The sequence below is a fragment of the Oncorhynchus mykiss genome, chromosome 18, assembly GCF_057628025.1.
Source record: "Oncorhynchus mykiss isolate SJ-2025 chromosome 18, ASM5762802v1, whole genome shotgun sequence".
Classification (NCBI taxonomy): Eukaryota; Metazoa; Chordata; class Actinopteri; order Salmoniformes; family Salmonidae; genus Oncorhynchus; species Oncorhynchus mykiss.
In genome coordinates, this window is record NC_143039.1 from 18531855 (window position 1) to 18555000 (window position 23146).

Sequence of the window (23146 nt, forward strand, 5' to 3'; positions counted from 1 at the left end):
ATATCTGTTTATAGTCTGGGACCATATCTGTTTCTAGCCTGGGACCATATATGTTTCTAGCCTGGGACCATATCTGTTTCTAGCCTGGTACCATATATGTTTCTAGTCTGGGACCATATCTGGTTCTAGTCTGGGACCATGTCTGGTTCTAGTCTGGGACCATATCTGTTTCTAGCCTGATACCATATCTGTTTCTAGCCTGGGACCATATCTGTTTCTAGCCTGGTACCATATATGTTTCCAGTCTGGGACCATATCTGTTTCTAGTCTGGGACCATATCTGTTTCTAGCCTGGTACCATATCTGGTTCTAGTCTGGTACCATATCTGTTTCTAGTCTGGTACCATGTCTGTTTGTGCTGTATATCCAACTCCTATGGTCATGGGCATTTACAACAAGTTGGCGATACAGCACAAAGAGATCTGGAACCAGGCTATGGTCTCTGCAGTCCTCTACAACCCAACACTTCTTCTCATGTAATTGATAAACACAAATTAGGCTTCTCTGAAGACTATCTGGGCTGACCTATCACAGACAGTGTTTTTGAACAGGGGCACCACTACCAGGGGCCCTCAAGGCTCTGTCTTCAGTCCTACCCTCATTCACATGCTAATCTCAGGCCATCTGCTCCATGCTTTAGGGCCCACGTGACAGCCCCCTTTCCCACTCCACTTGCTCACTGGTAGGGGAACCCTCCTCGGGGTCCCTACTGCTTCCACCCTCATCCACTCCAAAGTGACACACACACACACTCACAAACACATGCACACATGCACACACACACACCCTCCTCCATTTTCATCGCAGGGTCAAAGACCCCTTCTCCCAGAGGAGATGAGCTCAGTACAAAGTAGTTATCTTTCAGGATGACCTCTCACAATACTGGAGCTGTCTTTCAGGATGACCTCTCACGATACTGGAGCTGTCTTTCAGGATGACCTCTCACAATACTGGAGCTGTCTTTCAGAATGACCTCTCACGATACTGGAGCTGTCTTTCAGATTGACCTCTCACAATACTGGAGCTGTCTTTCAGAATGACCTCTCACAATACTGGAGCTGTCTTTCATAATGACCTCTCACGATACTGGAGCTGTCTTTCAGGATGACCTCTCACAATACTGGAACTGTCTTTCAGAATGACCTCTCACAATACTGGAGCTGTCTTTCAGGATGACCTCTCACAATACTGGAGCTCACTACTACATTGCTTAATGACCCCTCACCTCTACCCTGCTCTGCACTAGAGTGTCAGCCACTGTTAGCCAGGGTGTTAGCGGGGCAATTAAAAAATGTGGTGTCCGAGGTACTGCTGCTAGCATTAGCTTAGCTATGAGTTGTGCTCCCCCTCTTTTGGAGTGAGCATGCTTTTCTCTGTTTCTCCCGGACTTCCACTGTCTCTCTGCCTCTATCTGTCTAGCCAACAACTAAGGCAATGCAGTAAGTAAATAAATATGGTCATTTAGCAGCTGCTTTTATTCAATGGGGCTTACAGTTCTATTGACATACCAGTGTATAGCTAGCTATCTGTCATTTTAACTCAAACTTGTATGTGTCCATGGCAAGGCCAGCTATTTCCTGTGTGGAGAGAGACTGCAGCATCACATGTGAATCAGGCTTGACCCAAAACATGAAGGAAAGAGCTAGAAGATTAAACCCTTTTTCTCTGCATTCATATCTGAGCTAGTGAAAACATACACAGTCTCAGTCCCACACACACACACACACACACACACAACCCCAGTTGGTCCTGCCCAGCATCATTCCCCTCAGTCTGCAGTAGTGATGAGTTGAGTCAGTGTGACAGAGCCATGGAAAGAGGATGTCACAAGGGTGCATTCTTGGTGCAGCGTCCCTCAGTGGTTGATGACTGATGCACCACCAGCACCATCTGTCTGTCTCTGTCTGTCTCTTTCTCTATCTATATATCTGTCTGTCTTTTCACAGGTGATTGACACAAAGTGGAGGAATAGGATAGCTAGCTTGTGGCTGAGTTCTAACTTTCTTCGTGTTTCACTTTTGGCCTTGGTTATTTAGCCTTTATAAAGGTTATGTTAGATAATGTAACTTGATACCGCAAGGTCAGAGGTTAAGAACTATTCATAGCAAGGAACGACATTCCAGTTTCTTGAAGTCATTCTGCTTCCAATAGCACAGAGGATGTTTTGGTGTGTTGGCAGGGGAGATTGACATGGGCTTCACAGAGCCTGAGAGATTGCTGTCATCATTGATGCAGACTGCAGAGGAGTCTCTCTTCCCCCACTCTCCTTTTTACTGTCACACCCTCACTCTACCTCCCTTCTTCTTCCTCTCTCCTTCTGTCTTTCTCTCCTCCTCCTCTGTCTGTCTGTTTCTCTCTCTCTTCCTTTATCTCTCTTTCTCTCACTTTCTAACTGGTTGTAAACAAAGTCCCAATAACAACTATGATTGTCTTGCCTTGGGTCTGATAAACCGGATTTGTGGTAGCCATGGTTACTGGGTCATTCAGTTACATGGAGACAAAGTTGGCATTGACTTGTATTGTAGCTCATCACCGCAGAGTTGTGCAAGTCTAGAAACAGACAACCAGCAAACCCAAGTATAATGTATTTGGTTGACAAAGACGGAGTATTTATTAATATTTTATTAAAATATAGTTTATAGTAGTTCACATCTATATGGGGTTAATATTTGTTGACTAGGTCACATTGATCATTGTTCATAATGGAGTACTCAAAATCCTGACCTGTGATTGGCTCCTCACTTTCACTGTAAATAGTGACCTTGTACTTGGAGCACATTAGTACAGGAAATGATTAGTGTTAAGGTACGGTATGTGCTGAACACATAAACACACACACACTCTGCTAGGTCTGACGTATGTAAGACAGCTGTCATATTCCTTTGAGGATGACCTATAGATCTTCACATCCACTTCCTTCCAGCGAGTGGAAAATCCAATAGCCTCTCACTCTGATTTAATACACACTGCTCACTTCAAGGTACAACTATTACCCAGTGGTGGGGTCTCTCAGTGGTGGGGTCTCCCAGTGGTGGGGTCTCCCAGTGGTGGGGTCTCCCAGTGGTGGGGTCTCCCAGTGGTGGGGTCTCTCAGTGGTGGGGTCTCCCAGTGGTGGGGTCTCTCAGTGGTGGGGTCTCCCAGTGGTGGGGTCTCCCAGTGGTGGGGTCTCCCAGTGGTGGGGTCTCCCAGTGGTGGGGTCTCCCAGTGGTGGGGTCTCTCAGTGGTGGGGTCTCCCAGTGGTGGGGTCTCTCAGTGGTGGGGTCTCTCAGTGGTGGGGTCTCCCAGTGGTGGGGTCTCCCAGTGGTGGGGTCTCCCAGTGGTTGAAGTGGTCTTTGCTTTTTAGACCGTCAATCGATCAAGGATGTAGCAGCCCATATCTTGCATAATGAATGGCATGTGTGTTATTATAAATATTTAGAAGGGGTCATTTGTATGTCAGGGTGGCCATGGTGAAAGTACCTTGATTGAGAATTTTAGTTGGTTCCATTGGGTATGCTACCGTCTCTTATGACCGAAAAGAACATCCGAACTGGGATTATTCACCACGAACTGGAAGAAGCTTTTTCCTTTAACGAGTCCAACGAGAAAGATTTTCTGCTCTCCCGGGAACCGGCCCAGATCTCCATCATTTGCGTGAAGAAAAGACGGAGGAAAAGAGGACGCAGATCGGGCTGCCTTTTGAGAATCCGTAGGTGAGCGAGTAAACTCCCACTGCCTTCCGTTTTACTTGCCAACATGTTTTGATTGCACAGACTGGAATATGTTCTGGGATTCATCCAATGGACATTGAGGAGTATAACACCTCAGTCATTGGCCTCATCAATAAGTGTATCGACGAAGACCACCCCACAGTGACCGTACGTACATATCACAACCAGAATCCATGCATTACAGGCAACATCCACATCGAGCTAAAGGCTAGAGCTTCCGCTTTCAAGGAGCAGGAGACTAATCCGGACGCCTATAAGTAATCCCACTATGCCCTCAGACGAACCATCAAACAAGCAAAGCGTCAATACAGGATTAAGAATCCTACTACACCGACTCTGACGATCGTCGGATGTGAAAGGGCTTGAAAACTCTTCCGAAACCCAGACGCGAGCTGCCCAGTGACGCGAGCCTACCAGACAAGCTAAATGCCTTTTATGCTCGCTTCGAGGCAAGCAACACTGAAGCATGCACGAGTTCACCAGCTTTTCTGGATGACTGTGTGATAATGCTCTCTGTAGCCGATGTGAGCAAGACCTTTATTAATAAACAAGTCAACATTCACAAAGCCAGATAGATTACCAGGACATGTACTCAAAGCATGCACGGACCAACTGGCAAGTGTCTTCACTGACATTTTCAACCTCTCCCTGACTGAGTCTGTAATATCTACATGTTTCAAGCAGACCACCATAGTCCCTGTACCTAAGGAAGCGAAAGTAACCTGCCTAAATGACTACTGCCCCGTAGTACTCTCCTCTAAAGCCATGAAGTACTTTGAAAGGCTGGTCATGGCTCACATCAACAGCATCCTCCCGGATACCCTAGACCCACTCCAATTTGCATACCGCCCCAACAGATCCACAGATTACGCAATCTCAATCGCATTCCACACTGCCCTTTCCCACCTGGACAAAATAAATGCCTATGTGAGAATGCCGTTAATTGACAACAGCTCAGCGTTCAACACCATAGTGCCCACGAAGCTCATCACTAAGCTAAGGACCCTGGGACTAAACACCTCCCTCTGCAACTGGATCCTGGACTTCCGGACGGGCCGCCCCCAGGTGGTAAGGGAAGGCAACAACACGTCTGCCACACTGATCCTTAACACTGCGGCCCCTCAGGGGTGTGTACTTAGTCGCCTCCTGTACTCCCTGTTCATCCATGACTGCATGGCCAAACATGACTCCAACACCATCATTAAGTTTGCTGATGACACAACAGTGGTAGGCCTGATCACCTATGTATGTGTGCGCGAGCGTGTGTGTGGCATCCTCTCCAGGGCAGTAAAAGTCCTTTGCAGCTGTCTGCTGGGCTGATGATTTCCAGAGACTTTACAGCTGTCTCTAACCTCTGTCTGCTGGGCTGATGACTTCTAGAGACTTTACAGCTGTCTCTAACCTCTGTCTGCTGGGCTGATGACTTCCAGAGACTTTACAGCTGTCTCTAACCTCTGTCTGCTGGGCTGATGACTTCCAGAGACTTTACAGCTGTCTCTAACCTCTGTCTGCTGGGATGATGACTTCCAGAGACGACCTCTTCTCTCAGTTACAGTGACACGTGTGTCCTCACTGCTCTAGATCTGTGAATCATTATCTGCTAAACCTCACACTCCCTTTAGTAATGAACCAATGGCTGATGAGAAGATGAACACTTCCTTCCCTATGAGACACTGACAAATTGGTTCCGTGTAGCTCAGTTGGTAGAGGATGGTGCTTTTTAGGCCAAAGGCCCGTGGAGTGGATTCCGTCTGGGACCACCCATATGAAAAATGTATACATGCATGACTGTAGATGGCTTTGGAAGTATATGGCATATATTATTATATTATTATTTGACAAAAGACTAATCAGTGTGAGATATTGATCTGACAGATCTGACATGCCGACCCATTGACCAGGGGGTGTTGTGGTCATTCCTCCAGTTAGGCCCAGTGTGTGTCCACCAGTATTCAGGTCCTGGAACCTCATGCTTGGGTACTAATGTGGACCAGATGGGGCCATGAGAGGGCTCAATGGAGGGTCTAGGAGCCCCACAGGAAAGACTTAGCAGAGACAACATGACAACATGCCTCCTACAAATTACAGCTATTAACCCCCCACGCTAAAGACATACCCCATCCATATCTGCTGCATGTTAGGCTTCTTACATGGGTTTACAACCAGGGCCTTTCAGAGCTTCTTACATGGGTTTATAACCAGGGCCTTTCAGAGCTTCTTACATGGGTTTACAACCAGGGTCTTTCAGAGCTTCTTACATGGGTTTATAACCAGGGCCTTTCAGAGCTTCTTACATGGGTTTATAACCAGGGTCTTTCCAGAGCTTCTTACATGGGTTTATAACCAGGGTCTTTCCAGAGCTTCTTACATGGGTTTATAACCAGGGCCTTTCAGAGCTTCTTACATGGGTTTACAACCAGGGCCTTTCAGAGCTTCTTACATGGGTTTACAACCAGGGCCTTTCAGAGCTTCTTACATGGGTTTACAACCAGGGTCTTTCAGAGCTTCTTACATGGGTTCACAACCAGGGTCTTTCAGAGCTTCTTACATGGGTTTACAACCAGGGTCTTTCAGAGCTTCTTACATGGGTTTACAACCAGGGTCTTTCAGAGCTTCTTACATGGGTTTATAACCAGGGCCTTTCAGAGCTTCTTACATGGGTTTACAACCAGGGTCTTTCAGAGCTTCTTACATGGGTTTACAACCAGGGTCTTTCAGAGCTTCTTACATGGGTTTACAACCAGGGCCTTTCAGAGCTTCTTACATGGGTTTATAACCAGGGTCTTTCAGAGCTTCTTACATGGGTTTACAACCAGGGCCTTTCAGAGCTTCTTACATGGGTTTATAACCAGGGTCTTTCCAGAGCTTCTTACATGGGTTTATAACCAGGGCCTTTCCAGAGCTTCTTACATGGGTTTACAACCAGGGCCTTTCAGAGCTTCTTACATGGGTTTACAACCAGGGTCTTTCAGAGCTTCTTACATGGGTTTACAACCAGGGCCTTTCCAGAGCTTCTTACATGGGTTTACAACCAGGGCCTTTCAGAGCTTCTTACATGGGTTTACAACCAGGGCCTTTCCAGAGCTTCTTACATGGGTTTACAACCAGGGCCTTTCCAGAGCTTCTTACATGGGTTTACAACCAGGGCCTTTCAGAGCTTCTTACATGGGTTTACAACCAGGGCCTTTCCAGAGCTTCTTACATGGGTTTACAACCAGGGCCTTTCCAGAGCTTCTTACATGGGTTTACAACCAGGGCCTTTCAGAGCTTCTTACATGGGTTTATAACCAGGGTCTTTCAGAGCTTCTTACATGGGTTTACAACCAGGGTCTTTCCAGAGCTTCTTACATGGGTTTATAACCAGGGTCTTTCAGAGCTTCTTACATGGGTTTACAACCAGGGCCTTTCAGAGCTTCTTACATGGGTTTATAACCAGGGTCTTTCCAGAGCTTCTTACATGGGTTTATAACCAGGGCCTTTCCAGAGCTTCTTACATGGGTTTACAACCAGGGCCTTTCAGAGCTTCTTACATGGGTTTACAACCAGGGCCTTTCCAGAGCTTCTTACATGGGTTTACAACCAGGGCCTTTCCAGAGCTTCTTACATGGGTTTACAACCAGGGCCTTTCAGAGCTTCTTACATGGGTTTACAACCAGGGCCTTTCCAGAGCTTCTTACATGGGTTTACAACCAGGGCCTTTCCAGAGCTTCTTACATGGGTTTACAACCAGGGCCTTTCAGAGCTTCTTACATGGGTTTACAACCAGGGCCTTTCCAGAGCTTCTTACATGGGTTTACAACCAGGGCCTTTCCAGAGCTTCTTACATGGGTTTACAACCAGGGCCTTTCAGAGCTTCTTACATGGGTTTATAACCAGGGTCTTTCAGAGCTTCTTACATGGGTTTACAACCAGGGTCTTTCCAGAGCTTCTTACATGGGTTTACAACCAGGGCCTTTCCAGAGCTTCTTACATGGGTTTACAACCAGGGCCTTTCAGAGCTTCTTACATGGGTTTATAACCAGGGTCTTTCAGAGCTTCTTACATGGGTTTACAACCAGGGCCTTTCAGAGCTTCTTACATGGGTTTACAACCAGGGCCTTTCAGAGCTTCTTACATGGGTTTACAACCAGGGCCTTTCCAGAGCTTCTTACATGGGTTTACAACCAGGGCCTTTCAGAGCTTCTTACATGGGTTTACAACCAGGGCCTTTCAGAGCTTCTTACATGGGTTTACAACCAGGGCCTTTCAGAGCTTCTTACATGGGTTTACAACCAGGGCCTTTCAGAGCTTCTTACATGGGTTTACAACCAGGGTCTTTCCAGAGCTTCTTACATGGGTTTATAACCAGGGTCTTTCAGAGCTTCTTACATGGGTTTACAACCAGGGCCTTTCAGAGCTTCTTACATGGGTTTACAACCAGGGTCTTTCCAGAGCTTCTTACATGGGTTTATAACCAGGGTCTTTCAGAGCTTCTTACATGGGTTTACAACCAGGGCCTTTCAGAGCTTCTTACATGGGTTTATAACCAGGGTCTTTCAGAGCTTCTTACATGGGTTTATAACCAGGGTCTTTCAGAGCTTCTTACATGGGTTTATACCAGGGTCTTTCAGAGCTTCTTACATGAGTTTATAACCAGGGTCTTTCCAGAGCTTCTTACATGGGTTTATAACCGGGGTCTTTCAGAGCTTCTTACATGGGTTTACAACCAGGGTCTTTCCAGAGCTTCTTACATGGGTTTATAACCAGGGTCTTTCAGAGCTTCTTACATGGGTTTACAACCAGGGCCTTTCAGAGCTTCTTACATGGGTTTATAACCAGGGTCTTTCCAGAGCTTCTTACATGGGTTTATAACCAGGGCCTTTCCAGAGCTTCTTACATGGGTTTACAACCAGGGCCTTTCAGAGCTTCTTACATGGGTTTACAACCAGGGCCTTTCCAGAGCTTCTTACATGGGTTTACAACCAGGGCCTTTCCAGAGCTTCTTACATGGGTTTACAACCAGGGCCTTTCAGAGCTTCTTACATGGGTTTACAACCAGGGCCTTTCCAGAGCTTCTTACATGGGTTTACAACCAGGGCCTTTCCAGAGCTTCTTACATGGGTTTACAACCAGGGCCTTTCAGAGCTTCTTACATGGGTTTACAACCAGGGCCTTTCCAGAGCTTCTTACATGGGTTTACAACCAGGGCCTTTCCAGAGCTTCTTACATGGGTTTACAACCAGGGCCTTTCAGAGCTTCTTACATGGGTTTATAACCAGGGTCTTTCAGAGCTTCTTACATGGGTTTACAACCAGGGTCTTTCCAGAGCTTCTTACATGGGTTTACAACCAGGGCCTTTCCAGAGCTTCTTACATGGGTTTACAACCAGGGCCTTTCAGAGCTTCTTACATGGGTTTATAACCAGGGTCTTTCAGAGCTTCTTACATGGGTTTACAACCAGGGCCTTTCAGAGCTTCTTACATGGGTTTACAACCAGGGCCTTTCAGAGCTTCTTACATGGGTTTACAACCAGGGCCTTTCCAGAGCTTCTTACATGGGTTTACAACCAGGGCCTTTCAGAGCTTCTTACATGGGTTTACAACCAGGGCCTTTCAGAGCTTCTTACATGGGTTTACAACCAGGGCCTTTCAGAGCTTCTTACATGGGTTTACAACCAGGGCCTTTCAGAGCTTCTTACATGGGTTTACAACCAGGGTCTTTCCAGAGCTTCTTACATGGGTTTATAACCAGGGTCTTTCAGAGCTTCTTACATGGGTTTACAACCAGGGCCTTTCAGAGCTTCTTACATGGGTTTACAACCAGGGTCTTTCCAGAGCTTCTTACATGGGTTTATAACCAGGGTCTTTCAGAGCTTCTTACATGGGTTTACAACCAGGGCCTTTCAGAGCTTCTTACATGGGTTTATAACCAGGGTCTTTCAGAGCTTCTTACATGGGTTTATAACCAGGGTCTTTCAGAGCTTCTTACATGGGTTTATACCAGGGTCTTTCAGAGCTTCTTACATGAGTTTATAACCAGGGTCTTTCCAGAGCTTCTTACATGGGTTTATAACCGGGGTCTTTCAGAGCTTCTTACATGGGTTTACAACCAGGGTCTTTCCAGAGCTTCTTACATGGGTTTATAACCAGGGTCTTTCAGAGCTTCTTACATGGGTTTACAACCAGGGCCTTTCAGAGCTTCTTACATGGGTTTATAACCAGGGTCTTTCAGAGCTTCTTACATGGGTTTACAACCAGGGCCTTTCAGAGCTTCTTACATGGGTTAATAACCAGGGCCTTTCCAGTCTGTTTTCTTTCTTTTCTTACCCAATGAGCAGATAGGAAGGCACAGATCTGAAGGGACATTTGTAGCTTTGAATTGTAGCAATGTCTCGTAAGTGGTGGGGTCTCCCAGTTGTGGGGTCTCCCAGTGGTGGGGTCTCCCAGTGGTGGGGTCTCCCAGTGGTGGGGTCTCCCAGTTGTGGGGTCTCCCAGTGGTGGGGTCTCCCAGTGGTGGGGTCTCCCAGTGGTTGAAGTGGTCTTTGCTTTTTAGACCGTCAATCGATCAAGGATGTAGCAGCCCATATCTTCCATAATGAATGGCATGCGTGTTATTATAAATATTTAGAAGGGGTCATTTGTATGTCAGGGTGGCCATGGTGAAAGTACCTTGATTGAGAATTTTCGTTGGTTCCATTGGGTGTGCTACCGTCTCATATGACCGAAAAAAGAACATCCGAACTGGGATTATTCACCACGAACTGGAAGAAGCTTTTTCCTTTAACGAGTCCAACGAGAAAGATTTACTGCTCTCCTGGGAACATGCCCAGATCCTCTTCATTTGCGTGAAGAAAAGATGGAGGAAAAGAGGACGCAGATCGGGCTGCCTTTTGAGAATCCGTAGGTGAGCGAGTAAACTCCCACTGCCTTCCGTTTTACTTGCCAACATGTTTTGATAGCACAGACTGGAATATGTTCCAGGATTCATCCAATGAACATTGAGGAGTATAACACCTCAGTCATTGGCCTCATCAATAAGTGTATCGACGAAGTCCACACCACAGTGACCATACGTACATATCACAACCAGAAGCCATGGATTACAGGCAACATCCGCATTGAGCTAAAGGCTAGAGCTTCCGCTTTCAAGGAGTGGGAACACTAATCCGGAAGCCTATAAGAAATCCCACTATGCCCTCAGACGAACCATCAAACAAGCAAAGCGTCAATACAGGATTAAGATTGAATCCTACTATACCGGCTCTGACAATCGTCGGATGTGAAAGGGCTTGAAAACTCTTACGAACTGCAAAGGGAAACCCAGACGCGAGCTGCCCAGTGACGCGAGCCTACCAGACAAGCTAAATGCCTTTTATGCTCGCTTCGAGGCAAGCAACACTGAAGCATGCACGAGTTCACCAGCTTTTCTGGATGACTGTGTGATAATGCTCTCGGTAGCCGATGTGAGCAAGACCTTTATTAATAAACAAGTCAACATTCACAAAGCCAGATAGATTACCAGGACATGTACTCAAAGCATGCACGGACCAACTGGCAAGTGTCTTCACTGACATTTTCAACCTCTCCCTGACTGAGTCTGTAATATCTACATGTTTCAAGCAGACCACCATAGTCCCTGTACCTAAGGAAGCGAAAGTAACCTGCCTAAATGACTACTGCCCCGTAGTACTCTCCTCTAAAGCCATGAAGTACTTTGGAAGGCTGGTCATGGCTCACATCAACAGCATCCTCCCGGATACCCTAGATCCACTCCAATTTGCATACCGCCCCAACAGATCCACAGATTACGCAATCTCAATCGCATTCCACACTGCCCTTTCCCACCTGGACAAAATAAATGCCTATGTGAGAATGCCGTTAATTGACAACAGCTCAGCGTTCAACACCATAGTGCCCACGAATCTCATCACTAAGCTAAGGACCCTGGGACTAAACACCTCCCTCTGCAACTGGATCCTGGACTTCCGGACGGGCCGCCCCCAGGTGGCCCGTCTGGTTTACAACCAGGGCCTTTCAGAGCTTCTTACATGGGTTTACAACCAGGGTCTTTCCAGAGCTTCTTACATGGGTTTACAACCAGGGCCTTTCCAGAGCTTCTTACATGGGTTTACAACCAGGGCCTTTCAGAGCTTCTTACATGGGTTTATAACCAGGGTCTTTCAGAGCTTCTTACATGGGTTTACAACCAGGGCCTTTCAGAGCTTCTTACATGGGTTTACAACCAGGGCCTTTCAGAGCTTCTTACATGGGTTTACAACCAGGGCCTTTCCAGAGCTTCTTACATGGGTTTACAACCAGGGCCTTTCAGAGCTTCTTACATGGGTTTACAACCAGGGCCTTTCAGAGCTTCTTACATGGGTTTACAACCAGGGCCTTTCAGAGCTTCTTACATGGGTTTACAACCAGGGCCTTTCAGAGCTTCTTACATGGGTTTACAACCAGGGTCTTTCCAGAGCTTCTTACATGGGTTTATAACCAGGGTCTTTCAGAGCTTCTTACATGGGTTTACAACCAGGGCCTTTCAGAGCTTCTTACATGGGTTTACAACCAGGGTCTTTCCAGAGCTTCTTACATGGGTTTATAACCAGGGTCTTTCAGAGCTTCTTACATGGGTTTACAACCAGGGCCTTTCAGAGCTTCTTACATGGGTTTATAACCAGGGTCTTTCAGAGCTTCTTACATGGGTTTATAACCAGGGTCTTTCAGAGCTTCTTACATGGGTTTACAACCAGGGTCTTTCCAGAGCTTCTTACATGGGTTTATAACCAGGGTCTTTCAGAGCTTCTTACATGGGTTTACAACCAGGGCCTTTCAGAGCTTCTTACATGGGTTTATAACCAGGGTCTTTCAGAGCTTCTTACATGGGTTTACAACCAGGGCCTTTCAGAGCTTCTTACATGGGTTAATAACCAGGGCCTTTCCAGTCTGTTTTCTTTCTTTTCTTACCCAATGAGCAGATAGGAAGGCACAGATCTGAAGGGACATTTGTAGCTTTGAATTGTAGCAATGTCTCGTAATCTTTCTATTTGTTTTGTTTTTCTGGGATCACATTTGATGAGCAGTTGGCTGTAGTTATCTGTTCTGAAGGATCAGGGACTGCTGCATACGCTGACTGTCTGTGTGTATCACACATAGTCTAACGCCACTACTAATTTGAGTCTCCCTGTACAGGGAGGGATTGAGTGAGTCATTGGTAGTGCATCTGTTCTGGGGGAGTATGAGCTAAACTAAACAGTCCTGGGGCAGTGTCAGCTAAACTAACCTGTTCTGGGGTAGTGTCAGCTAAACTAACCTGTTCTGGGGTAGTATGAGCTAAACTAACCTGTTCTGGGATAGTATGAGCTAAACTAACCTGTTCTGGGGTAGTGTCAGCTAAACTAACCTGTTCTGGGGTAGTGTCAGATAAACTAACCTGTTCTGGTGTAGTGTCAGCTAAACTAACCTGTTCTGGGGTAGTGTCAGATAAACTAACCTGTTCTGGGGTAGTGTCAGATAAACTAACCTGTTCTGGGGTAGTCTCAGGTCAGGCAGTGTTTCTCAGTGAGATTTGATGTTGCTGTTTTTCCATTGGCCTGCATGGCCTCTGAGGCAGTGAGTCATCTGGAATCCTCTTGATGGTCTACAGTAGCCTGTGTTTTAGAGACACTTCAAAGCCCATGGGCTACACCCGGTGGTTGCCGTAAAACGTGCACACGGGGGAGTACATACGGGCACGCACACACACACCACATGCACCATTTCAAACCCACAGACGTGTGCGCATATACACACACACATACGCACTGGCAGGCACACGCCCTAACACATATTATACAAGTTTATGAAACTCCATTAAACCAGTTGAACGCTCTCTACCCCCTCTATTCCCCCTCTCTCCCCCTCTCTTCCCCCTTTCTGCATCACCCCTCTCCCTCCTCCGTGTCATAAACATGACCCCTCTCTACACTTCCGCTCCCCTTCCAAATCCCTCTGCCTCTGTTCTAAATGGACCTCTCAGAGGCATATTTCCCATATGAGGAGTTTCCTGTGTGCTGTCTATATCAGGAGGAGAATGAGGAGTTTCCTGTGTGCTGCTTGTATCAGAAGGAGAATGTGGAGTTTCCTGTGTGCTGCCTGTATCAGAAGGAGAATGAGGAGTTTCCTGTGTGCTGCCTGTATCAGAAGGAGAATGAGGAGTTTCCTGTGTGCTGCCTGTATCAGAAGGAAACTGAGGAGTTTCCTGTGTGCTGCCTGTATCAGAAGGAGAATGAGGGAATAACATGGGAATTATAGAAAAGGTGGGAGAGAGGGAGACAGACACGGTCTATGGACTCCTCATCCAGCAGCTCACTCCCTAGTGTGTGTGTGTGTTAGAAAGAGAGAGTCAGGACTTTCCCATAATTCCATTCAGTGGCAATCTATGGGCCTCTGCCAGTCCTACAGTTAAATAAGTGATGCACCCCTAATGGCACCCTAGGCCCTATGTAGTGTACCCCATAGACTCTGGTCTAAAGTAGTGTACCCCATAGACTCTGGTCTAAAGTAGTGCACCTCATAGACTCTGGTCTAAAGTAGTGCACCTCATAGACTCTGGTCTAAAGTAGTGCACCTCATAGACTCTGGTCTAAAGTAGTGCACCTCATAGATCTGGTCTAAAGTAGTGCACCTCATAGACTCTGGTCTAAAGTAGTGCACCTCATAGACTCTGGTCTAAAGTTGTGTACCTCATAGACTCTGGTCTAAAGTAGTGCACCTCATAGACTCTGGTCTAAAGTTGTGCACCTCATAGACTCTGGTCTAAAGTAGTGCACCTCATAGACTCTGGTCTAAAGTTGTGCACCTCATAGACTCTGGTCTAAAGTAGTGCACTATATAGGGAATAGGGTTCCATTTGGGATATTGAGGATTGAAATTGGCAACAGTCAGTCTTGTCATTGCGGCTCTAGATTTGTGTTAACAGCTTCACCCCACGTGCTTGGCCAATGAGTGTATTTGCTGTGTGTTCTTGGCTAGGGACAGGATAGAGAATGTATATTCTCAGGGTTCTTATAGGAAAACAGACAGTGTTTATTCGTTTTTCATGTTGACTGTTAGGGGTGCAGCAGAGCAGATACTGTACCTCTTAGGGACTTCCAATGGTCAACCATCTGGAAACCATTCTCACTCAAGTAGAGCCAAAATAGAATATATTGTTCTCTACCTACCTATCCCTCTCTACCTACCTATCCCTCTCTACCTACCTATCACTCTCTACCTACCTATCACTCTCTACCTACCATTCTCTACCTACCTATCACTCTCTACCTACCTATCATTCTCTACCTACCTATCACTCTATACCTACCTATCCCTCTCTACTTACCTATCACTCTCTACCTACCTATCACTCTCTACCTACCATTCTCTACCTACCTACCACTCTTTACCTACCTATCACTCTTTACCTACCTATCCCTCTCTACCTACCTCTCCCTCTCTACTTACCTATCACTCTCTACCTATCTATCACTCTCTACCTACCTATCACTCTCTACTTACATATCACTCTCTACTTACATATCACTCTCTACTTACATACCACTCTCTACCTACCTATCACTCTTTACCTACCTATCACTCTCTACTTACATATCACTCTCTACCTACCTATCACTCTTTACCTACCTATCACTCTCTACCTACCTATCACCCTCTACCTACCTATCACTCTCTACCTACCTATCAGTCTCTACTTACATGTCACTCTCTACTTACCTATCACTCTCTACCTACCTATCACTCTTTACCTACCTATCACTCTCTACCTACCTATCACTCTCTACCTCACTCTCTACCTACCTATCACTCTCTACCTCACTCTCTACTTACATATCACTCTCTACCTACCTATCACGCAGGACTGGGGTACAGGGCTAGGGTACAGGGCTATGGTTCAAGGTTGCGGCTAGGGTGCAGGACTCGGGTACAGGGCTAGGGTACAGGGCTATGGTTCAAGGTTGCGGCTAGGATACATGGCTAGGGTACAGGGCTAGGGTGCAGGACTGGGGTACAGGGCTAGGGTTCAAGGCTGGGTCCAGGGTACAGGGCTAGGGTTCAAGGCTGGGGTACAGGGCTGGTGTACAGGGCTAGGGTTCAAGGCTGGGGTACAGGGCTGGGGTACAGGGCTAGGGTTCAAGGCTGGGGTACAGGGCTGGGGTACAGGGCTGGGGTACAGGGCTGGGGTACAGGGCTGGGGTACAGGGGTGGGGTACAGGGTACAGGGCTGGTGCTGTGGGCTTAGTACAGATCACAACCCCATCTCACCACAGGGTCTACCCTCTGACTGTCTTCATATTATATCCCTGAGATTCAAATCCTTCTTGACAACTTACACTATTTGTTTTGGTATGCTTTGTTGACCTCTGAAAACCAGGATGAGGTCTTAACATCTAATTAAACATAGAAGGTTCATTTTTACTTATCATTCATTTTTACACATTTCTGCAAATTTGTATTTAATTTGTATTCATCCAAATGGCATTAGTAGGTAGCCTGTATCCATCCCCAAAGGATCGAACCAAATGGAGGATTGTAGGAGAGACGCTGGTGATGGACAGCCTGACCACAGCATCGACTGTGGGCTGTATGAGTAGGAAGCAAATCAAGGAATCCCCTTTTACTAGGTGATCCTAATGAGTGGATCCTGAGTCATTAGCTAGCAGGCGTCAGTCAGCCTTATTGCATCTGAGTCTGTATGACTCTTTGAAGGGCTAGATTACCCTATTTCCTTCCTTTCCTTACCCTGTAAATCTATGGACAAGGTATGACAGCAATCCATGCTTAGGCCGTCTAGGCTGTCATTGTAAGTAAGAATTTGTTCTTAACGGACTTGCCTAGTTAATTAAAGGTTAAATAAAATTACAACTAAAAAAATGCTTTGGTTTAGTTTCTCTGGCACTGTTTGCACAAGTGACTTTGTCGAGCTTTACAGTCAATTTGAGATACTTTTGGATGATTTGGACATGACGTGTGGAAAATGCTAATATTTGGGTGAACTATCCCTTTAAAACACCTGACCAATGACCATGGCCTTGACCATGACTAATGAGTTGGCATACAGGGAGATGTCAGTGTCTGTCAATATCCAGACCCTTGTCTGGTAGTGGAGATTTACTGGGGCATCATGTTATGAGGTATCCCTTTCTCAGTTTCCCAGGCTACAGTTTGGGGAGGAATTGTCTAGTGCCTGAGATTACACTCTGAGTGGCACAATAGCAGTATTCACATTTCTTACATGGCAGTAATGGCTCTCTAAACCACAGTCCTTCAGACACCAGTTTGTTTTCCTACCCTCCAGCCCTCCAGACCTGCACAGATAGATTAGATTCTCAAGGGAATCCATAAAGTGGCCTCGCTGCTCAGCTGAGCTACAGTTCCACTGCTGGTGCCATGTTGGTCGGTGGAGCCTCTGTGATGCAACGTGGTCCAGGAAGGCTTCCTACGGTAGGATTACCCAGACACACAGGTGCCAGAGGAACAGCTGCTGTCAGTGGTTATGGAGAGATGGAGGATGGATAGGCTCATCCCTACAGGTGAACAGGGGTTGTTTGACAAAAGGTGTAAACAGGATATAAGTGTTGGAGAGGAACTGTAAACTGAATGGCTTAGACAGCACTCTTTACATCAAACATCTTCCCTACCACTCCTAACCATGTTCAAAACAATGTCAACAGTAAAGAATGGAAGGAGGGTTAGGTGCCCTATGTATGAGTCATCAGTAGATGTGGTCGAAGGAATGCTCACCAATGTTTTTGGGGTTGTCTTTGCTTTGAGTTTAATCTGTAATACATATCTGGATGATTCAGAAAACAATCATCTAGTTTAATTGAGATGATATGATCTGCTCCTTTAATCCAGATCACAGTGTTGACTTCAATTTGACTGACTCTATCACCCCCTGCACCCTCCAATCCTGCCAATGGGATTACCTCTTAATTTGAGATTAGCCTGGGGCTCAGCAATGGGATTTGAGCCCATAAGAAACTCCTGAACACCATAGAAATTCATGTATGTCTCTTTCAGAGATGCTTCTTCTGAGACCCCTATGAACCATTTAGCATGTTCTACAACGCCTACAGGCTAAAACCACTAGCCTAGTCACTAACTAGCTTCTAACACACTGAGCTAACATTTAGTAATGTAAAGAGGAGCAGATGCCACAGTGCTGGTGGGTAAACAAAGTGTGAAGACCTAGTATGCAGTGTGGTGGCTGCAGCCGGTCTCTGCCTGTCTGTTGACAATGTGGGAGCAGATTGGCGCTGTGCGGCAGCTGCTTCCCCAGTGGCTGCTGAGGGAGATTAGCTGCTAGCGGCTACGCTAACTCACAAGGAATATGGCTTAGCGTTAGCTTAGCGTTAGCACTTAGCTGCTGCAGCAGGTTCTAATCAAGGCTGGCATGAGTCTGCTCAGAGGTGGTGTTGACAGGACTTTGTCTGCACCTCACTGGGGTTTCATTAACCCTTTCACCCCTTTACCCCTTTAACTCACTGAGTTAGTCCATAGGGAGAGGTGGGGGATCATTCCTTTCTGCTGGGCTAGGACTACTGCCATATGTGGCTTAGGCAGCACTCGTATTAGGATGTTTGCTGTAGAAATGTCGTCTAGACCATTGTTAAAGTCGCGTGTTTTCACTCCATCACTATTGTTTTTGGGCATGAAGAGGATGATGACCTGAAGTTCTGAGACAGTGACATGTTTATTAGAGAGTTAGGCTGAGGTTGGTCCTGGTCCACTGTCCTGGTCTGTCCTGGTCCACTGTCCTGGTCCACTATCCTGGTCCACTGTCCTGGTCCACTGTCCCGGTCTGTCCTGGCTGTCCTAGTCTGTCCTGGTCCACTGTCCCGGTCCACTGTCCTGGTCCACTGTCCTGGTCCACTGTCCCGGTCTGTCGTGGCTGTTCTAGTCTGTCCTGGTCTGTCCTGGTCTGTCCTCGTCCACTATCCTGGTCTGTCCTGGCTGTCCTGGTCTGTCCTGGTCCACTATCCTGGTCCACTATCCTCGTCTGTCCTGGTCCACTATCCTGGTCTGTCCTGGTCTTGAACAACCACTTACTTTGTCAGGATGGAAGGGAAATAGGAGGAAGGGAGAGAGAGCTAACTCTACCGTCCCCCTCTCTCTCTCTCTCTCCTCCCTCCTTTTTCCATAGCCCTCTCCCTTATCTTGGTCCATGCCACTTGCTTGAGCACCACAACATTGTGATATGAATAGGAGATGAGGGAGCACGCTCTACTTCAAACTCCTTAAGTAATGGATCGGTGTTACTGTTTCTATGGACACACTCCTTAAGAAATGGATCGGTGTTACTGTTTCTATGGACACACTCCTTAAGTAATGGATCGGTGTTACTGTTTCTATGGACACACTCCTTAACAAATGGATCGGTTCTACTGTTTCTATGGACACACTCCTTAACAAATGGATCGGTGTTACTGTTTCTATGGACACACTCCTTAACAAATGGATCGGTGCTACTGTTTCTATGGACACACTCCTTAACAAATGGATCGGTGCTACTGTTTCTATGGACACACTCCTTAACAAATGGATCGGTGCTACTGTTTCTATGGACACACTCCTTAACAAATGGATCGGTGCTACTGTTTCTATGGACACACTCCTTAACAAATGGATCGGTGCTACTGTTTCTATGGACACACTCCTTAACAAATGGATCGGTGTTACTGTTTCTATGGACACACTCCTTAACAAATGGATCGGTGTTACTGTTTCTATGGACACACTCCTTAACAAATGGATCGGTTCTACTGTTTCTATGGACACACTCCTTAACAAATGGATCGGTGCTACTGTTTCTATGGACACACTCCTTAACAAATGGATCGGTGTTACTGTTTCTATGGACACACTCCTTAACAAATGGATCGGTGCTACTGTTTCTATGGACACACTCCTTAACAAATGGATCGGTGTTACTGTTTCTATGGACACACTCCTTAACAAATGGATCGGTGTTACTGTTTCTATGGACACACTCCTTAACAAATGGATCGGTGTTACTGTTTCTATGGACACACTCCTTAACAAATGGATCGGTGCTACTGTTTCTATGGACACACTCCTTAACAAATGGATCGGTGTTACTGTTTCTATGGACACACTCCTTAACAAATGGATCAGTGCTACTGTTTCTATGGACACACTCCTTAACAAATGGATCGGTTCTACTGTTTCTATGGACACACTCCTTAACAAATGGATCGGTGCTGTGGTTTCTATGGACACACTCCTTAACAAATGGATCGGTGCTACTGTTTCTATGGACACACTCCTTAACAAATGGATCGGTGTTACTGTTTCTATGGACACACTCCTTAACAAATGGATCGGTGTTACTGTTTCTATGGACACACTCCTTAACAAATGGATCGGTTCTACTGTTTCTATGGACACACTCCTTAACAAATGGATCGGTTCTACTGTTTCTATGGACACACTCCTTAACAAATGGATCGGTGTTACTGTTTCTATGGACACACTCCTTAACAAATGGATCGGTGTTACTGTTTCTATGGACACACTCCTTAACAAATGGATCGGTGTTACTGTTTCTATGGACACACTCCTTAACAAATGGGTCGGTGTTACTGTTTCTATGGACACACTCCTTAACAAATGGATCGGTGTTACTGTTTCTATGGACACACTCCTTAACAAATGGGTCGGTGTTACTGTTTCTATGGACACACTCCTTAACAAATGGATCGGTGTTACTGTTTCTATGGACACACTCCTTAACAAATGGATTGGTGCTACTGTTTCTATGGACACACTCCTTAAGAAATGGATCGGTGTTACTGTTTCTATGGACACACTCCTTAACAAATGGATCGGTGTTACTGTTTCTATGGACACACTCCTTAAGAAATGGATCGGTGCTACTGTTTCTATGGACACACTCCTTAACAAATGGATCGGTGCTGTGGTTTCTATGGACACACTCCTTAACAAATGGATCGGTTCTACTGTTTCTATGGACACACTCCTTAACAAATGGATCGGTGCTGTGGTTTCTATGGACACACTCCTTAACAAATGGATCGGTTCTACTGTTTCTATGGACACACTCCTTAAGAAATGGATCGGTGCTACTGTTTCTATGGACACACTCCTTAACAAATGGATCGGTGTTACTGTTTCTATGGACACACTCCTTAACAAATGGATCGGTTCTACTGTTTCTATGGACACACTCCTTAACAAATGGATCGGTGCTACTGTTTCTATGGACACACTCCTTAACAAATGGATCGGTGTTACTGTTTCTATGGACACACTCCTTAACAAATGGATCGGTGCTACTGTTTCTATGGACACACTCCTTAACAAATGGATCGGTGTTACTGTTTCTATGGACACACTCCTTAAGAAATGGATCGGTGTTACTGTTTCTATGGACACACTCCTTAACAAATGGATCGGTGTTACTGTTTCTATGGACACACTCCTTAACAAATGGATCGGTGTTACTGTTTCTATGGACACACTCCTTAACAAATGGATCGGTGCTACTGTTTCTATGGACACACTCCTTAACAAATGGATCGGTGTTACTGTTTCTATGGACACACTCCTTAACAAATGGATCGGTGCTACTGTTTCTATGGACACACTCCTTAACAAATGGATCGGTGTTACTGTTTCTATGGACACACTCCTTAACAAATGGATCGGTGCTACTGTTTCTATGGACACACTCCTTAACAAATGGATCGGTTCTACTGTTTCTATGGACACACTCCTTAACAAATGGATCGGTGCTACTGTTTCTATGGACACACTCCTTAACAAATGGATCGGTTCTACTGTTTCTATGGACACACTCCTTAACAAATGGATCGGTGTTACTGTTTCTATGGACACACTCCTTAACAAATGGATCGGTTCTACTGTTTCTATGGACACACTCCTTAACAAATGGATCGGTGCTACTGTTTCTATGGACACACTCCTTAACAAATGGATCGGTGCTACTGTTTCTATGGACACACTCCTTAACAAATGGATCGGTTCTACTGTTTCTATGGACACACTCCTTAACAAATGGATCGGTTCTACTGTTTCTATGGACACACTCCTTAACAAATGGATCGGTGTTACTGTTTCTATGGACACACTCCTTAACAAATGGATCGGTGCTACTGTTTCTATGGACACACTCCTTAACAAATGGATCGGTGTTACTGTTTCTATGGACACACTCCTTAACAAATGGATCGGTGTTACTGTTTCTATGGACACACTCCTTAACAAATGGATCGGTGCTGTGGTTTCTACTTCAAACTCTTTAAGAAATGGATAAGTGCTACGGTTTCTACTTCAAACTCCTTAATAAATGAATAGGTGATATGGTTTCTATGGATAGACTCCTTAAGAAATGGATATCATAGCAACTAGCTGTTGTTCAACTGTAAGCCGCCAACACTGGGTCACAATGTCACATACAGTATCTCTACTGCAGAGATTTCACTGCATCTCATTGTGTGGTATGAGGTTAGTGTAATGGGAATGGGAGGAGTATTTCAGCAGGCTGTATTAGTAGTATTAGCAGTGTGCTACTGCAGATTCTACAGTCCTCTCTTTCTCTGTCAGTGTGGTTCCACAGTCTTCTCTTTCTCTCTCTGTCTGTGTGATTCCAGAGTCCTCTCTTTCTCTCTCTGTCTGAGTGATTCCAGAGTCCTCTCTTTCTCTCTCTGTGTGGTTCCACAGTCTTCTCTTTCTCTCTCTGTCTGTGTGGTCCCACAGTCTTCTCTTTCTCTCTCTGTCTGTGTGGTTCCAGAGTCCTCTCTTTCTCTCTCTGTGTGGTTCCACAGTCTTCTCTTTCTCTCTCTGTCTGTGTGGTTCCAGAGTCCTCTCTTTCTCTCTCTGTGTGGTTCCACAGTCTTCTCTTTCTCTCTCTGTCTGTGTGGTCCCACAGTCTTCTCTTTCTCTCTCTGTCTGTGTGGTTCCAGAGTCCTCTCTTTCTCTCTCTGTGTGGTTCCACAGTCTTCTCTTTCTCTCTCTGTCTGTGTGATTCCAGAGTCCTCTCTTTCTCTCTCTGTCTGAGTGATTCCAGAGTCCTCTCTTTCTCTCTCTGTGTGGTTCCACAGTCTTCTCTTTCTCTCTCTGTCTGTGTGGTCCCACAGTCTTCTCTTTCTCTCTCTGTCTGAGTGATTCCAGAGTCCTCTCTTTCTCTCTCTGTGTGGTTCCACAGTCCTCTCTTTCTCTCTCTGTCTGTGTGGTTCCAGAGTCCTCTCTTTCTCTCTCTGTCTGTGTGGTTCCACAGTCCTCTCTTTCTCTCTCTGTCTGTGTGGTTCCAGAGTCCTCTCTTTCTCTCTCTGTCTGTGTGGTTCCAGAGTCCTCTCTTTCTCTCTCTGTGTGGTTCCACAGTCCTCTCTTTCTCTCTCTGTCTGTGTGGTTCCA

At 46.0% G+C, this 23146-nt stretch overlaps 1 protein-coding gene across 29 annotated transcripts in view; it reads left to right on the plus strand.

Moving 5' to 3' along the window:
• Positions 1-23146, plus strand: part of LOC118941092 (microtubule-associated protein 2-like) — a 113778-nt gene that overhangs the window by 17955 nt on the left and 72677 nt on the right. The gene's annotated exons all lie outside the window — the stretch shown is intronic.